A 16,334-nucleotide genomic window follows, 5' to 3' on the forward strand; every position below is an offset into this window, starting at 1 on the left:
TGCCGGTCAGCCAGGTGGATTGGTGGAATGATGTGATTATCAGAATATGGCTGGTCACAGGTGCCTGTGTTTGCGTGCGTTTCTTGGAGGGAGACTGAGGTCATGTCCATTGGAATAGCTTCTGTATTCGTGCCATCTGTGCCCTGCAGCTCCCATTGGCCCCTCTTGAGATGAGCCTGGCTGCTCAGTCACTCTGCCAACTTGTGTGGTACATGCTTATGCTGATGGTTGGTTTGTTTACTGGCAGGAGTACAGGGCTGGTGCAGTCTCACTCAGGATACTGCTTTGAATGTTGCCTTACACTGGTGTCAAGCGATGGGGGGCCTGTTTTTGTTTGTCTCATATTTCAGTTCATGTTGCTGGACTTGAACCTTCACATGCCTGTGCTGCATCAGTACGGCAATGGTGCCATGGCAAATGTGGATGGCCACTCACAAGGCACTTGGAGCCCCTAGATTCATTTGTTCGTTGGCATGCATGGGTGACTTGTACATTTCACTGGTTGCATTGTGACTTCATTGCACCTACGAGGAGTTGTGCAATGTGGCCAGGGAGTGGTGTACAGGCACTCAGTAGGGCCTTTTACGGTTGGTTCGCGATGCCGTACTTCTCACCATGGCGGAATGGTACTTTCCGCCATGCTTGATGGCGTTAGGTATATGTCCGCTAGGGTCAGAATTCGCGTACCGTTGCGCCATGGTGGTAATTACGGTTTTGCATGGCGCGCGTGCGCGTACTTGGTGCAGTTAGCGTTGGCGTTCACTACGGTGTCGCTAATGGCATCGTACTTTACGGTGACGGGTCATAATCGCACCGAGCGCTATTCGATGGCGGTATTGCATTTCCGCCATCGTTTTTCGATTTCCGCCAGGGTCGTAATGAGGGCCTATATCTCGGAGGGCCTCAGCCTTGAATCGCCAGGCAGAGCAGGGAGGCTGGTCATGTCCTATTGTGATGGCAGCGTTACCGGGGAGTGATCCAAAAGTGTGCGCAAAAATATCTGTATCTCTATGGCCTTGCTCACCATTCCAGCTGATATGAGGAACATGTCTATCCTAGATAGGCTGTCATGTACCGATGAGTAGAAGGTGTGCTCTCTCGCCAGCGGGTTGAGCACTCTCCACACATCTTTGAGACCCAACGCGTCCATGTGTGTATGAAGTCTATTAGCTTCGCGTGATGCGGCTCTACGGGCGATCCCTGATCTGACGAGCTCATTGTCTAGGATTAAGTTCATGTCCCCCCACCCATATGATTGGAACACCGATATATTTCAAAAGTATGGTGATGATTGTATCGAAGAATTCAGGGGCGTCAAAGTTCGGGGCATAAGTGTTCACGAGGAGGCCTTCTATGTTGGCGAGTAGGCAGTGAAGGATTACATATCTGCCTTCGGGGTCAATGTGGCTAGTGCGCAGTGAGAATTGGACTGATTTATGAATCAAGGTAAGTACCCCCCTGGATTGGGTGGAATATTTCGTGTAGTACCTGTTGGTGCCCCAGGTCGGGCGAGGTATGTCGCTAGGCGCCCCAGGGCATGTGTTTCTTGAAGGAGGAGTATTTTAATTCCATGTCTTTGGACATAGGCGGTTATTCTATGAGCTTTGGTGAAGTGGCTCAATCCCCGGACATTCCACGTCATGATATTAAGTGTCATAGTGCAGTTTTATGGGACATCCCTGCAGTAATATTCTTTACCATTCAGTACCTTGCGGGCACCTGTCGCACAGGCATATTGCGTTGAAGTCGTGTACCGCTCTTTCATGCCATTTCCTTGTAACCAAACCCCAACATTACCTCCCCCCACCCTCACTGCTCCCCCACAACTTGCAGTGCAGTCCCCCCCTCCCCAAACAAAGTTGCCACCAATGGGGCCGACATACGCCAGGTGGCAATAGTCGGTGGGCTGGACCCAACGTGGATCCAACAGGGGCCCACTAGCAGCAACCACAAAAAAATAAAGTTAAACATTGCAACTGCAGCTGGGTGCACTGGTGCCGTGCGGCTGGCATTTTAATTATAATATAGGGCAGATAAGCTGTCCGGGTCCCGTTACTGCGGTAAACGGATTTTTTTTTTTTTTTTAACTTTGTTTATTTTAAATCAAGGCAGAATGATAAATACAGACATTATATGCAAAGGTTATCTCAGCAAGTTGACCCCCAGTCTTTAGACCCCCCCTGTGTCTTCTCTCTCTATCCTCCTCCCTGGGTTATCAGTCCCACAGGCTCTGCGAGCGGGCTCCTCCCGCCCGGGCGGTCCGGCTGGAGCCTCAGCGGTCATGAGTCTTCCTCCGGGCTCTCCTGGTTCGTCAAGATCCAGAGGGCTCTGGCGGGCTTATAGGTCAGGGCGGGGAAGCGCTGGTCGAATTCCAGGACTGGGGCCCAGATGTTCTGAAAGCGATGTAGCATCCCCGCTCGTGCTGCCGTTACCTTCTCCGCTATCAGAATGTCCCATACTTTGGTCCACCATTGGGCAATGTGGGGGCCTTTCCGGGGATTTCCAGGTTCGGGCCACCACCGTTTTCCCTGCCAGTAGGCAATGAGTCAATAGTTTCGCTCTGGGTCCGGAGCGCGGGTAGATCCCGGGAATTGGAGCTCCTAACAGGATCGGTTCTGGTTTCAAGGGAATCATTGTTCCGGTAATCAGTGAAATAGACTCTAGACAAGCTTTCCAGAATGGTCGGATCTTCGGGCAGTCCCACCACATATGGAAGAAAGAGCCAGGGAGGCCGCATCCTCTCCAGCAAGCGTGGTCTATCTGGGGGTTCATATGGTGGAGTCTAAGGGGCGAATAGTACCACCGCAGCATGATTTTGTATGCGCATTCTCTGTTGGTGATGCAGGTGGATGCGGTATGTGTTCGGGTCCATATGTCCACCCAGGTTCGATCCTCTATCGGGTGTCCCAGGTCCGCTTCCCATTGGGCCATACATCGGGTTCTTGTGGTTAGGAAGTCGCTTAAGAAGCGTCTGTAGAGGGTGGATACGCTGCCGCGAGTCGGAAGGTCTCCTAGGGTGAGTTCCAGGGCAGTGGGAGGACGGGTCGCTGCTTGCAAGGTTTGGGGGTGTGAGCACCAGTGGCGTAGTTGGATGTAAGTAAATCTGTCACGTTCCCGAAGTTGGAACTTCTCCTTACATTGGGCGAAAGTGAGCGGTTTCTCCCCTGTATACAGCTGGTCTATGGTTTCTAGCCCACCTTTGGTCCAATTTTGGAAATTGCGGGGATGCATGCCCGGTGCGAACATTGGGTTGAGAAAGACCGGGGAGTGTGGGCTCAGTCCTCTTGGGACTCCCTTTCGTTTCAGCGCCCAGTCCCAAGTGCTAAGGGTGTGTTTGGTCGAAAGCAGGAGCTCTCCCCCATGGGACCTGAGGGGGGGCGGGATGTGTGGCAGAAATCGCAGAGGCAGGGGGGTCCGCGACTGTTCCAGCTCCACCCATCTCGGGCGGTCTGTCGTATTTTGCCAGGCCTGGACCCGGGCCAGTTGGGCTGCCACTCTGTAGGCCTGAAGGTCTGGAACCCCCAGTCCCCCCAGTTTGGGACTCCCCAACATAGTTCTGAGAGGGATTCTTTCTTTCTTACCTCTCCAGATAAAGTTCAGCATTTTCCTCTGGATCCCTCGGAAAATCGGCGTGGGGATTGCCACTGGCAGTGAGGCGCATATGTATAAAAATCTCGGGAGAAGGTTCATCTTGCATGCCGTAATGCGTCCAAGCAGCGAAATCTCCTGGGTCCCCCATCGCTTCAAGTCGCCCTCCAGTTCCTTGAGAAGTCGGGGAAAATTGGATTTGTACGTCTCTTTTGGATCAGCCGGAATGTAAACCCCCAAATAGGGGATGGCGCTCCTTTCCCATACTATCGGGCACATCCTAGTCAGCGGTTCTCGCTCTGCTGGGGTGAGGCCAATGCCCAAGGCGGAAGATTTATCGAAGTTTATGGTGAGGCCCGAGACTTCGCCATAGCTGGTGATTTCGCGAATCGCATGTTCAAGCGATGAGGGGGCCTCCGAGATCGTAAGTAAAATGTCATCCGCATATAGGGCAAGTTTATGATGTGAAGGGCCGCTTGTTATGCCCTTGATTTGGTCATTCCGCCTAATTTTTTGTGCGAAGGGCTCCATGGTGAGTGCAAAAAGTAAGGGCGACAGCGGACAGCCCTGCCGAGTCCCGCATGACAAGGGGATTGGGGCCGAGAAGTGGCCGTTGATCCTCAGGCTTGTTGTAGGTCGGTCATAGTTGGCCAGCACCATCGTTCGGAACGCCGGTCCGAAGCCAAAGGCCCCTAAAGTGTGTCCCATAAACGTCCAATCCACCCTATCAAACGCCTTAGCTGCATCGAGGGCCACCAGGATTAGTTTTTGGGAGTTCCGGGAGGCGAGGTCCACCAGGTTCAGGGTTCTCCGGATATTATCGCCTGCGGTCCGGTGCCGGATAAACCCAGCCTGGTCTGGATGAATGATGTTCGGCAGGATGCGATTCAAGCGGGTCGCCAAGATTTTCGAGTAAATGTTCGCATCTATGTTTAAGAGTGCGATGGGTCTATAAGAAGTTATGCTTCTTGGGTCTTTTCCAGGTTTGGGCAGAAGGATGGTGGTCGATTCCTGCATCGATGGGGTCACCGCCCCCGTTTCCCTGAAGGAGTTGAATAGGGTGGTGAGATGGGGGGTCAGTTGCGACCTGAATAGCTTGTAGAACCTGGTTGAGAAGCCATCCGGGCCAGGGGCCCGTGTTTTGAGAGATTTGATGGCCTCCTCAATTTCCTCCCCCGTGATGGGCTCCTCCAGTTCATCTCTCATTGCGTCGGAGAGCTGGGGCACCTCTGCCTGCCGAAGGTATTCCTTCTGTTGTGCTGGGTTTCGTGGGGTTGCCTTCATGATTTGGGCCAAGTGCTCAATCGCGAGGCGTTGCTTCTCGGGTTCTGAGTATAGTATGACCCCGTTGGTGTCTCGCAGGCCCATGATCGCGATGCTGCGTCTCTGCTTGGCTAGTTTGGCCACCAGGAACCTGTTCGCTTTGTTGCCCTTCGCATAATACGACTGTTTGACCTTCGCCATTAGTTGGGCGGTTTGTTCCGCGTAATGGGCTTCCAGTCTTTTCCGTGCCGTGCGAATGGCCCGTTGTGTTCTGGGGGACCAGCTTTTTCTCCTTGTGGAGTGCCTCGGCCTCTCTCAATTCAAGCTCCAGGGCCGTCCGGGTTCGTCGTCTATCTCGATGGTAGGCCGCACCCTGGGCTATCAGGGAGCCCCTGATTACTGCCTTCATGGTGTCCCAGTTGTTTGCTAATGAGGTGTCTGAGGCCGGATTTTCCATGAAGAAGTTCTTTATTTCCGTTGCGATCTTGTCTCTGGTGGCCATGTCGTTGAGGATTGGGTCGTATAGCATCCATTTGCGCGGGGTGGTAGGGTCAGGGTTCTGAACCCGAAGTTCCAGGAGCACTGGGGCGTGGTCGGAGATCGCTCTTGTGCCGATAGTGACCTTCTTAACTGAGGGGAACGTGTGAGGTGAAATCAGGAATAGGTCAATCCTTGAGAAGGTGCGGTGGACATACGAGTAAAAGGAGAAGTCCTTTTCATCAGGGTGAAACACCCGCCATGAGTCTATTATCTCCAGGGTCCTAAAGAGACGAAGGAGGCTGAGTGCTTGGGCGAAGTTGCCTGGGGTCGGGGGGTGTGATCGGTCTTTAGTGGGGTCAGGGACCCCGTTGAAGTCCCCACCGACGATCGTTTGGCCCTCCACGAAGTTGGCGAGCGATGTGCCCAAGGCGTCATAAAAATGTGATTGTCCAGAGTTGGGGGCATATACTGAAACGAGGGTGTACAAGTCTCCCATCAGGAGACATTTGATCGCTATAAATCGGCCTTCTGGGCATGTCTTTGTTTCCAGAATCTGTGGGTTCAAGTCTTTCCTGAAGAGAATCGCCGTGCCTCCTTTTTTGCTTGTGCCAGAGGCAAAGAATTGAAGCGGAAATAGCCGAGACCGAAGGCGGGATACATCAGCGGGCAACAGATGGGTCTCTTGAAGCATAGCAATCGCGGCCTCCTCGTCGCGGAGTTTTAATAGAATTGCCTTTCGCTTGTTGGGAGAATTCAAGCCATTAACATTCAGGGAGAGGATCCGAAGCGACTGAAGGTCCTCTGAAGGCTCCCTCTCCGTTCCCTGCGTTAGGAGGGGGGGGTCCTGGGGTGGAGGTTCAACTGCCATAACTGATGGAAGCACTCACAAAATCATTCTGCACTTGAGGTTTTAACGCGAAATCCCAACGGGGGATCGCAACTTTAACAGGGCGGTAGACCGACTTTGTCAGTACGGTCGTACCTAAGGCCAACAGGGCCAATTGTCCCATACTGTGGGTTCCCAAGGAACAGAAGATGAAAAGTATCCTTGGGGTGGGTATGAGCCATGGGAATGCCCCGCCGTCGTCGTGTACTTAAAAGAGGTTGGCAAGTAGGTGGCGGGTTCTAATTCAGACGAGCATATCTGTGTCCCGGCTAGCTCGTTGACGGAGCCTGGGACCGTGGAGGCGTCCACGTTCATCACTTCTTGTTGTTTCGTTGTATCGACGACCAAGGCGTGCGTTTAGCTTTCGGGGAGGGAGGCGGACCAGGGTTCTCAGTCCCCTCTAAGAGTGGCGTGGAAGGGTCCCGGGGAGCGGTCAAATGCAAGATTTTCTCCGCATCTTCCAGGTGGCTGATTCGGCGTAGGGTGCCATTATATGTGAATTGAAGAGCTGTCGGGAACAGCCATCTGTAACGGATCTGTTGCTCCTGGAGGAATAATGTCAGAGGCCGAAGTGCTCTTCTTTTCTGGAGCGTAAGTGGCGAAAGGTCCTGGTAAATTTGAAGAGGGGTGCCCTGGAAAGTGATCTCTTCATCTTGGCGGCTGATCGCTGATATCGCTTCTTTCGTTGTAAAGAAGTGGACCCTGGTGATCACGTCTGGAAGGGGGTCCGAATCTGTCCCGCGGCGCTGGCGAAGCCTGTGGGTGCGATCCAATATGAGCTGAGATTTGTCCAGATCTGGAAGTAGAGCCTCAAAGAAATTTGCCACGTAGTCCGCTAGCTTGTTATCGGGGACGGAGGATGGGATGCCCCGGATGCGGAGATTATTGCGCCGGGCCCTATTTTCGAGATCTTCCTGTTTAAATTCCATAATCTCGCATTTGTGATGCAGGGAATCGATCGATTTTTGCATTTCCCCCAGAGCGGTGGTGTGCTCCTGGGCATGATCTTCGATCTCTCCGAACCTCTGCTCGAGTTCTGTGACTCTCTGATCTGTTTGGTCAACTTTGGTGGCGAGTTCCGAAAGGCAAGCGCGGAACTCAGATTTGATGTCCGCCATGAAGGCTATCAGGTCTCCTTTAGTGGCAAGCTCGCCCCTGTCCTCTTGCTGCTTCTGTAGGGTCAGTTTGGGAGGTTCCTGTTTCTTGGGTTTCTCTGTAGCCGTAAACATGGCGGAGATATCCGTGCCTTTGCTCGCTTTCGTTTGTCTCGACATGTTGCTCACGCCAAACAGTTCTAGTCGGGAGGCTAGCGGCAAGGCCCAGGACGGTGGGAGATGGCAGCTGGAGAACTCCGTCACCCTGGCCTCCGCTCCGGGTCAGGTGTAGGTGGGTGGGTGGGCAGGGGCGCCCCAGGAAGGGTGGAACGGGGAGAAGGACTTCGGCAGGGTTGATCCAAGATGGCCGCAGTGGTCCCGACTTGATCTGGAAAGTAGGGAGGGGAGTGGAGGCCTGCTCTCGGTAGCAACCCAGGAGGAATCCAGGCCGCCCAACCGAAATCAGGGGATTCTATATTAGGTACCGCTCCCCCTCTCCGGTTCTTCTGCCTCCCAAGGTCCCGCTACCGGCAGGTGCGGAGCGTGCTGCTGAGCCCCGGTATGGCGGCCATCTAAGTTTCGTCTGTCGGGTACGGGAGAGAAGTTCAGCTTCAAATTTCTAGTAGAACGCCGCCACGGTCGAAGACGGTGTTTAGCCAGGTTATGCCATGTCGGTTCCGGTCGCTGTAGATGGCATAAGCGACACGAAACCCCGCCTAGAACCACCAGAATTCGGCGGACATCCCACGGGCGGCCTCAGAGGAGCAACCACATCGATGGCGCTCCAAGCCACGCCCCCCGGTAAACGGATTTTTAAATGCCATTCTAGGTGATTTTGAGACGTGCCGGGAAAAGGATGGCATACAGGACGTTGCGCTCCCTAAGCAACTTTTTGACACCAAGGAATTGACACCTCTCCTGCTGCACCGCTATTGAGAAGTCTGGGGAAATTCTGATGGTGTGGCCCTCAAGTCGTAGGTCTCCCCTCTCACGCGACAGCCGGAGAATGAGGTCTCTATCGCGGTAGTTGAGTATTCTGGCGATGACCGGCCTGGGGCTGTCGCCTGGCTTGGGTCTCGGTGATAGGGCACGATGAGCTCGCTCCACTGTGAAATATGGTGAGAGGGCCGGATTATCTAGCAGGTCTTTGAGCAATTTTTCTACCGCGTCCTCCATCCGCCCTTTGAGAGCATTCTCGGGAACTCCGATGATGCGCATGTTGTTTCTGCGGGAGCGAGACTCCAAGTCATCACATTTCATTTTTACACTCTTCATGTCTCGCGACAGGGAGGCCACAGTGTCTTGGAGCTTGTGTATTCCATCCTCGTTGACAGAGATTCTACTTTTGGCCTCAGTAATCCTAGTCCCCGCCTGGTCCACCTGTCACGCCCCGATATATTTTGAACACACCTCACAAAACACACTCTCCCCTGAAGACTTGCCAGCAAGGATTGGGACAAGGTCAACGACGCAGAGTTTTGCCATCTCAACACTGGTTTCCATTCAATCGATGGCAGTTGCCATGGAGACGCGCTACGAGCATTCTACAGCGTCTCCGTTGCCGGCAACTAAAAGCTCCTCCTCAACGTGCTCGATCACGTGACGGTTGACGGAGTCATGTGATCACCAGTCAGCGTTTAAAAGGGACGCGCTGACTACCTTCGACGCTTCACAGCTGATCCTGTTGGGCGTACTATGGATTTCGAACTAGTTGTGCTACTGGACTTCGGATTGAACTTTGGACTCTGATTTGGCTTTTTCCCTCTCGGTATAGTTGTTTTGGAACTTTGCCTCTACTGGTTTTGACCATTTTTCTGTCCCTGGATTGCTGTCGGATTATCCCTTGTCATGAACTATGTTCTTGGACCACTCTGATTGATCTACGTTCCTGTCTTCCACGTCAGGTGGTGATTTAATCCATCCCGTCATCCTTGCTGGCTGCTTCTGACACATTTCCTTTATTAAGTCCTGACCAACTTCGCAGGGTAAGCCTTGCTCCAGATTTATTATAGTCACCTGCAAACTTGGGGTTCTTTGTTTTGACCTAATCACGTGTTTTCCTTACAGCGGTCATCAGGGGCACCTTCCGGCATCTACAGGCATTCCTTGTTGCGACTGACGAAGATCACCACCTGTGGCCTCAAAGATCGCTCGGTGCAGTAACTTTCCTATCTGCCCGAGTGGTACTTGGGGACAGAGGTCCCATCGGCTACACGACCAGCAAGTCTTGACAGACTGTGAAGCCTTTTTTTTGGTCGTTCAGACGATGGAACCTACTGCCGGGGACCCTGTGGCTGCTTTAATGCAAGCTGTTGCCTCCCTTAGAACCGAAGTAGCGGCTGCTACTACCGCGATACATCATCGTTTAGACAATATCCAAAGTACCCGCAACCCTCTACCGGCAGATGCTGAATTCGGGGATTTGGCAACACCCCCACCAGTTCCCATTATAGCTGTAACCCACCTACTCCTGTGGTGTTACCTACACAGTTTCCATTGGCACCTCCAGAGAAATTTCAGGGTGATCCTAGAAAATATCGCACTTTCATTAATCAGTGCAAACTTCATTTTCTTTGCCGACCACTAGTGTTCCATGATTCCACTACAAAGGCAGCCTTTTTGTTATCCCATTTGACCGGGGTTGCAGCTACCTGGGCTAATCCTTTTCTTGAGAATAACCATCCAGCCCTTTATGATTTTGATCTTTTGGTAAGTGAATTGGCCAAAGTTTTTGACACCAGGTACAAAGCCCAGTCTCGGGATCTGGAGCTCTTGGAACTAGCTCAGGGCAGACAAACCTTAATAGAATACATCACACGCTTTAATCAATTATCAGCTGAGACTTCATGGCCCGAAAATAAGAAAGCTGTAGTATTTTACAAAGGTTTGTGTAACACTATGAAGGACGCCCTTTCTGTAATACCTTCCCTTCCTGATGCATATCCTGAACTAGTAGATTTAGTTCTTCAAGTAGACGCTCGAAAGACTGAACGTCGGGCGGAATCTGGCTTCTCAGGCAAATCCTTACCTTCTCCACCGGATAGTACAAGTGAACCCATGCAAATAGGTGGTCTACGAAGTCCCATCACTCAGACCGAAAGGGAGCGTCGGAGAACCGACAATGCATGCTTCTACTGTGGACTCAGTGGTCATTTTGTCAAAGAATGCCCAAGACGCCCAAAAAACAAATCCTCGGGTTTTCAGAAAGCTCGTCCTTGAATATGGGGGACAAGACGAGCTTGATTCATAACCCCAGAGTTCCTACTTTTGGCCCAATAAGACCAGTGGTCGTTCAGGCGGTTCTTCAGCCTGATAGGGATTGTTCACACACAGTACACATAGTAATTGATTCAGGGGCCACTGGTTGTTTTATTGATATACCTTTGGCCAAAACATTGAACCTTCCTTTAATAACCAAGGCACATCCCGAACCAGTTCAAACAGTGGACGGTTCCTCTCTCGCTTCTGGTCCAATTAAACAACAAACTGCCCAGATGGACGTAGTAATTCAGGGAAACCATAAAGAACAATTGTCTTTTGATTTGATATCCACACCACAGTTTGGAATAATCCTAGGTCTTCCCTGGTTGAAAAAACATAATCCCCTCATAGACTGGGGTACAGGACAAGTTTCGTTTGAATCGGATATTTGCCAACATTTTTGTCTATCGGAAGGTGAAGCAAACAATCCTGCAAGAGCACTTGGGGCCCTACATTTAGCTCCTGATGAGGAGAACGGTACATTTGAAACAGCTCATACAGTGGGCGCCACATTGTCAGGGGTACCCCCAGAATATCATGACTTTCATTCGGTATTTGATAAAACATCAGCGGAGATACTGCCTCCTCACAGACCGTATGATTGTTCTATTGAACTAGTCGATGGGGCATCGCTCCCCAAGGGACGCATATATTCATTATCACCATCTGAAGAAACGTCCCTTAAAGAATATATACATCATGCACTACAGTTAGGACATATCAGGCCTTCCTCATCACCCGTTGCCAGTCCCATATTCTTTGTTCCTAAAAAAGAAGGCGATCTCCGTCCCTGTATAGACTATAGACGCCTGAATGCAATCACCATTAAGAATCGTTATCCTATTCCACTCATCTCTACCTTGTTGGACAAGTTAACCAAGGCCTCCATCTATACCAAGTTGGATCTCAGGGGAGCATATAATTTGGTTTGTATGCGACCAGGAGATGAGTGGAAGACTGCATTCTGTTCTCGCCATGGACTATATGAATACTTGGTGATGCCTTTTGGCCTTTGTAATGCCCCAGCCATTTTCCAACGACTGGTAAATGATATATTCAGTGATATTCTGGATGTTTATGTCGTAGCGTATTTGGACGACATATTGATATTCTCTCAAACAGTAGCTGACCATGTCATTCATGTTAGAGAAGTACTCACAAGACTTAAGAAGTATTCCCTTTACGCTAAACCCGAGAAATGTCTGTTTCATACAGCTGAAGTCGAGTTTCTGGGTTTTCATATTTCACCGGGGGGATTAACAATGAATCAATCCAAAGTTCGAGCCATCACAAATTGGCCAGTACCTGTTAATCTGAAACAACTGCAATCTTTCCTAGGGTTCGCAAACTTTTATCGAAGATTCATTGCGAATTTTTCCTCCATGGTCGCACCATTAACTGCACTGACCAGTCCGTCAGTACCGTTTCTCTGGACTGATGCACATCAAACAGCTTTTGACTCCCTTAAAACCTCGTTCACCACGGCCCCAGTTCTGCAGCACCCAGACCCAGAGCTTCCGTATATAGTAGAAGCAGATGCTTCTTCCTTTGCTTTAGGGGCCGTTCTATCCCAGCCTTGTCCTACTACCGGAGCATTACACCCGGTGGCCTATCATTCCAGGAAGTTCACACCTACTGAAATTCATTATACGGTCACTGAAAAGGAACTATTGGCCATTAGAGACGCATTGTTGGTATGGAGACACCATCTTCTGGGAGCAAGACATCAGGCTATCGTCTACACAGACCATAAAAATTTACAAGATCTAGCATCCCTGAAATGTGTCAATAGTAGGCAAGTTCGTTGGCACCTCTTTTTTTCTGCATACGATTTCATCGTCAAACACAGACCTGGTTTGTCTCATGGTAAAGCTGATGCTTTGTCCCGTTCACCTGGGGGGATATCTCTCCCTTCATATCCTGATACTCTGCTAGGGAAAGGCCATATTGTTTGTACCTGTACTCCATCTCCTCCTATGTTAAAGGTCATACGCCAATGGGTTATACAACATCCTCAAGTATTGGATGATTGGGATACCGTTATGCAGGATGGATTGCCTTTTGTTCAAGGAAAATTGTTTCTCCCTACCAGTGACTCTCGTAACCAAGCCTTAGAATGGTCACATAATGCTCCGATCAATGGTCATCCAGGTCAGCGACGTACTCTAGACTTGTTGAAACGCTGGTGTTGGTGGCCATCGATGCGACGAGATGTGGAGACATACGTCAACACCTGTTCTATATGTGCACAATGCAAGACCCGGAAAGGTCGTCCATTAGGGTTGTTACATCCTTTGCCCATACCCCCGAAACCATGGCATACAGTATCCATGGACCTGATAACTGATCTACCGCGAGTACGAGGCTATGACACAATTTGGGTGTTTGTTGATTCATATACAAAAATGGCCCGTTTCCTACCATGTAAAGGCATTCCTACTGCTCCCTCATTAGCCCGTATGTTTTTTGAATCAGTTTTTTGTCTGTTCGGGTTACCGAATGTCATTGTATCAGACAGGGGATCCCAATTCACCTCACGCTTCTGGTTGGCCCTTATCAAACTGCTAGGTATAGATGCTCGTTTTTCATCGGCATATCATCCCGAAAGCGATGGGCAAACTGAGAGAGTTAACCAGGTCCTGGAGCAGTTTTTGAGGTGTCTAACTTTGCAATTCCAGAACACCTGGTTAGACTCTCTTCACTTTGCAGAATTTGCCTATAACAACGCCCTGCATTCGGCCACTGGTTTTTCTCCGTTTTTTTCACTCTATGGCCAACATCCTCGTACTTTGCCCTTTCCTGACTTGAATCCTGTCAATGTCCCTGTATCAAGTATCAGTACCCCTGCGGCAAATGATTGTATCAGAGATCTCGCATCCGTTCATGCACAAACCCTTGTCCATCTCCAAGAGGCCCAGGCGTCTATGAGTGCTGCCGCTAACAAAAAAAGAAAAGAGGCCCCGTTATATAAACCAGGCGAACGGGTTTGGTTGTCTACACGGCATCTCCACATACCGGGATGTCGTAAACTGCTGCCCCGTTTCGTCGGCCCGTATAAAGTTTCTAAAGTTCTGAACCCGGTGGTCTATAGACTAGCCGTCCCCACTTCTTGGAAGTTACACCCCGTTTTTCACACTTCTCTCCTTAAACCTTGTACTGTTGATACACGCATTTCTTCTGCCCCTGGCCCTGTTACTGTGGTTTCTCAGGAGGATTATGAAGTGAGCTCTATTCTGGGATCCCGGATAGTCAGGGGAAAGTTGCAGTATTTGGTAGACTGGTTGGGTTACGGTCCTGAGGAGAGGTCCTGGGTCCCGTCCTCTGATGTCCATGCCCCATTATTGGTGTCTAGGTTCCATCGGGAAAACCCTTCCAGCCCACGGGGTCGTGGGCCTTTGAGGGGGGGCTCTGTCACGCCCCGATATATTTTGAACACACCTCACAAAACACACTCTCCCCTGAAGACTTGCCAGCAAGGATTGGGACAAGGTCAACGACGCAGAGTTTTGCCATCTCAACACTGGTTTCCATTCAATCAATGGCAGTTGCCATGGAGACGCGCTACGAGCATTCTACAGCGTCTCCGTTGCCGGCAACTAAAAGCTCCTCCTCAACGTGCTCGATCACGTGACGGTTGACGGAGTCATGTGATCACCAGTCAGCGTTTAAAAGGGACGCGCTGACTACCTTCGACGCTTCACAGCTGATCCTGTTGGGCGTACTACGGATTTCGAACTAGTTGTGCTACTGGACCTCGGATTGAACTTTGGACTCTGATTTGGCTTTTTCCCTCTCGGTGTAGTTGTTTTGGAACTTTGCCTCTACTGGTTTTGACCATTTTTCTGTCCCTGGATTGCTGTCGGATTATCCCTTGTCATGAACTATGTTCTTGGACCACTCTGATTGATCTACGTTCCTGTCTTCCACGTCAGGTGGTGATTTAATCCATCCCGTCATCCTTGCTGGCTGCTTCTGACACATTTCCTTTATTAAGTCCTGACCAACTTCGCAGGGTAAGCCTTGCTCCAGATTTATTATAGTCACCTGCAAACTTGGGGTTCTTTGTTTTGACCTAATCACGTGTTTTCCTTACAGCGGTCATCAGGGGCACCTTCCGGCATCTACAGGCATTCCTTGTTGCGACTGACAAAGATCACCACCTGTGGCCTCAAAGATCGCTCGGTGCAGTAACTTTCCTATCTGCCCGAGTGGTACTTGGGGACAGAGGTCCCATCGGCTACACGACCAGCAAGTCTTGACACCACCCGAGTCTTGAGTGAGGCAACATTTGCGTTAATGTCATCAAGTTTTTCATGAAAGGAGGCAAAGTTTTTGGCCATTTACTCCATCAGTGCAGTAAGATCTGGCGCTACCACCCCAGGAAGGGAATCAGTGGCGGGCTCCTCTTGTAGGGCCGACGTGTGGCCCGCCTCAGTCCGTGGGACCCTTTAGCAAACTTGTCCGTTGTACCCCCCTTAGCAGCACCTTTGGAGCGGTTCAACATCTCGGGAGGAAGGAGTCTGGTTGTGGTGCAAGCACACAGGAGGAACGGGTGGTGGTGAGGAGGCCAGAGGTCACGGCGTACTTGAGGGGTTTCATGCCAATGTCCCAGTGTCACAGATTATATGGGCCACAGGGCAGGGAGATAGCTGTGACGGGGCTGAAGTGAGATGTGCGGGCTGTGCCGCGGCAGCCAAGGGCAGTTGAAGAGTGTTGGCTACAGCTAGATGATGGCTATGCTGGAAGTGTTTAGACCATCTGTATTACGCCAGCAGGGTCCGTGCCGACCAACACCGGGGCTCGCCAGTGGGGGGGCAGGAACTATTCACCGCTCTCTATAGGGGCCAGGTGCTGAGAGCCACAATATGGAGTGAGACTTCGTGTGGCAAGCGGGCAGTTGATCTGGTCAGGCAGGATAGAACTCCAGAGGCTTGTCTTTAGCCCAGGGGTCAGCAGGACTGAGAGGTAGTAGAGATAGCGGCTCTGGCCCAGGGAAAGCTGCGGATATGTTCAGGAATGGTTTATGAAGGGCAACGTCACTTGGTTGGCGTAGCCAGCAATGGACTCGGGGCCCTGCAGTCAGTTGCAGCAGTCAGAGGCACCGCCGCGTGTACTTCTCCCTGCCTCTCACCTGGTCCGCCGCGGGGTTGCGGGATCTGCAAAATCCTCTATGTCCTCAGCGCCAGAGAAGGCGGCGCGGACCGCAGCTGCCAGGCGCTGGCCCCCGGCACAGCAGGAAGTGGCCGCACTGCCACCCGCTCCGCCCGGAGTCCCGGCGGCCGGCCACAGCAGCAGTATCGGGTCCCCCTTTCAAATGCAGCGATGCCTCCGGAGGGCGGGATTCGGGGGCCGCCGCCTCAACAGCCACGGAGACGGGAGCAGGATCGAGGAGTCAGAGGCCAGCCAGGCGGGGGGACCCAGAAGTCAAGCGACCGCCAGGGCCAGGGAGCGCACAAGGACCGACACCGCCGAGGGTGCCACAACAGGGTCCCGGGAGGACGGATCGAACCCAAATTTGCACAATGTGCGCCATGCAATGGTGGAAGCAACTCAGCCAGGCGATGACCTTGTAGAGTATTGGAGACCGCAGATGTGAGCAGATAGGTGCCGAGGCCGCACGGAGCTGAAAGGCTAGGCAGCCATCTTGGGCTGCTCCACAGCGCCACCTTTGCCTAGACTTTTGATGCAAGCAATCTCTGATTTATACCTGCTTTCGTACTTAACCAGAATAACTGTTGATGTGTTGACTTGATACTACCCCA

Source organism: Ambystoma mexicanum, chromosome 6q (assembly GCF_040938575.1).
Source record: "Ambystoma mexicanum isolate Mex_15411 chromosome 6q, UKY_AmexF1_1, whole genome shotgun sequence".
NCBI lineage: Eukaryota > Metazoa > Chordata > Amphibia > Caudata > Ambystomatidae > Ambystoma > Ambystoma mexicanum.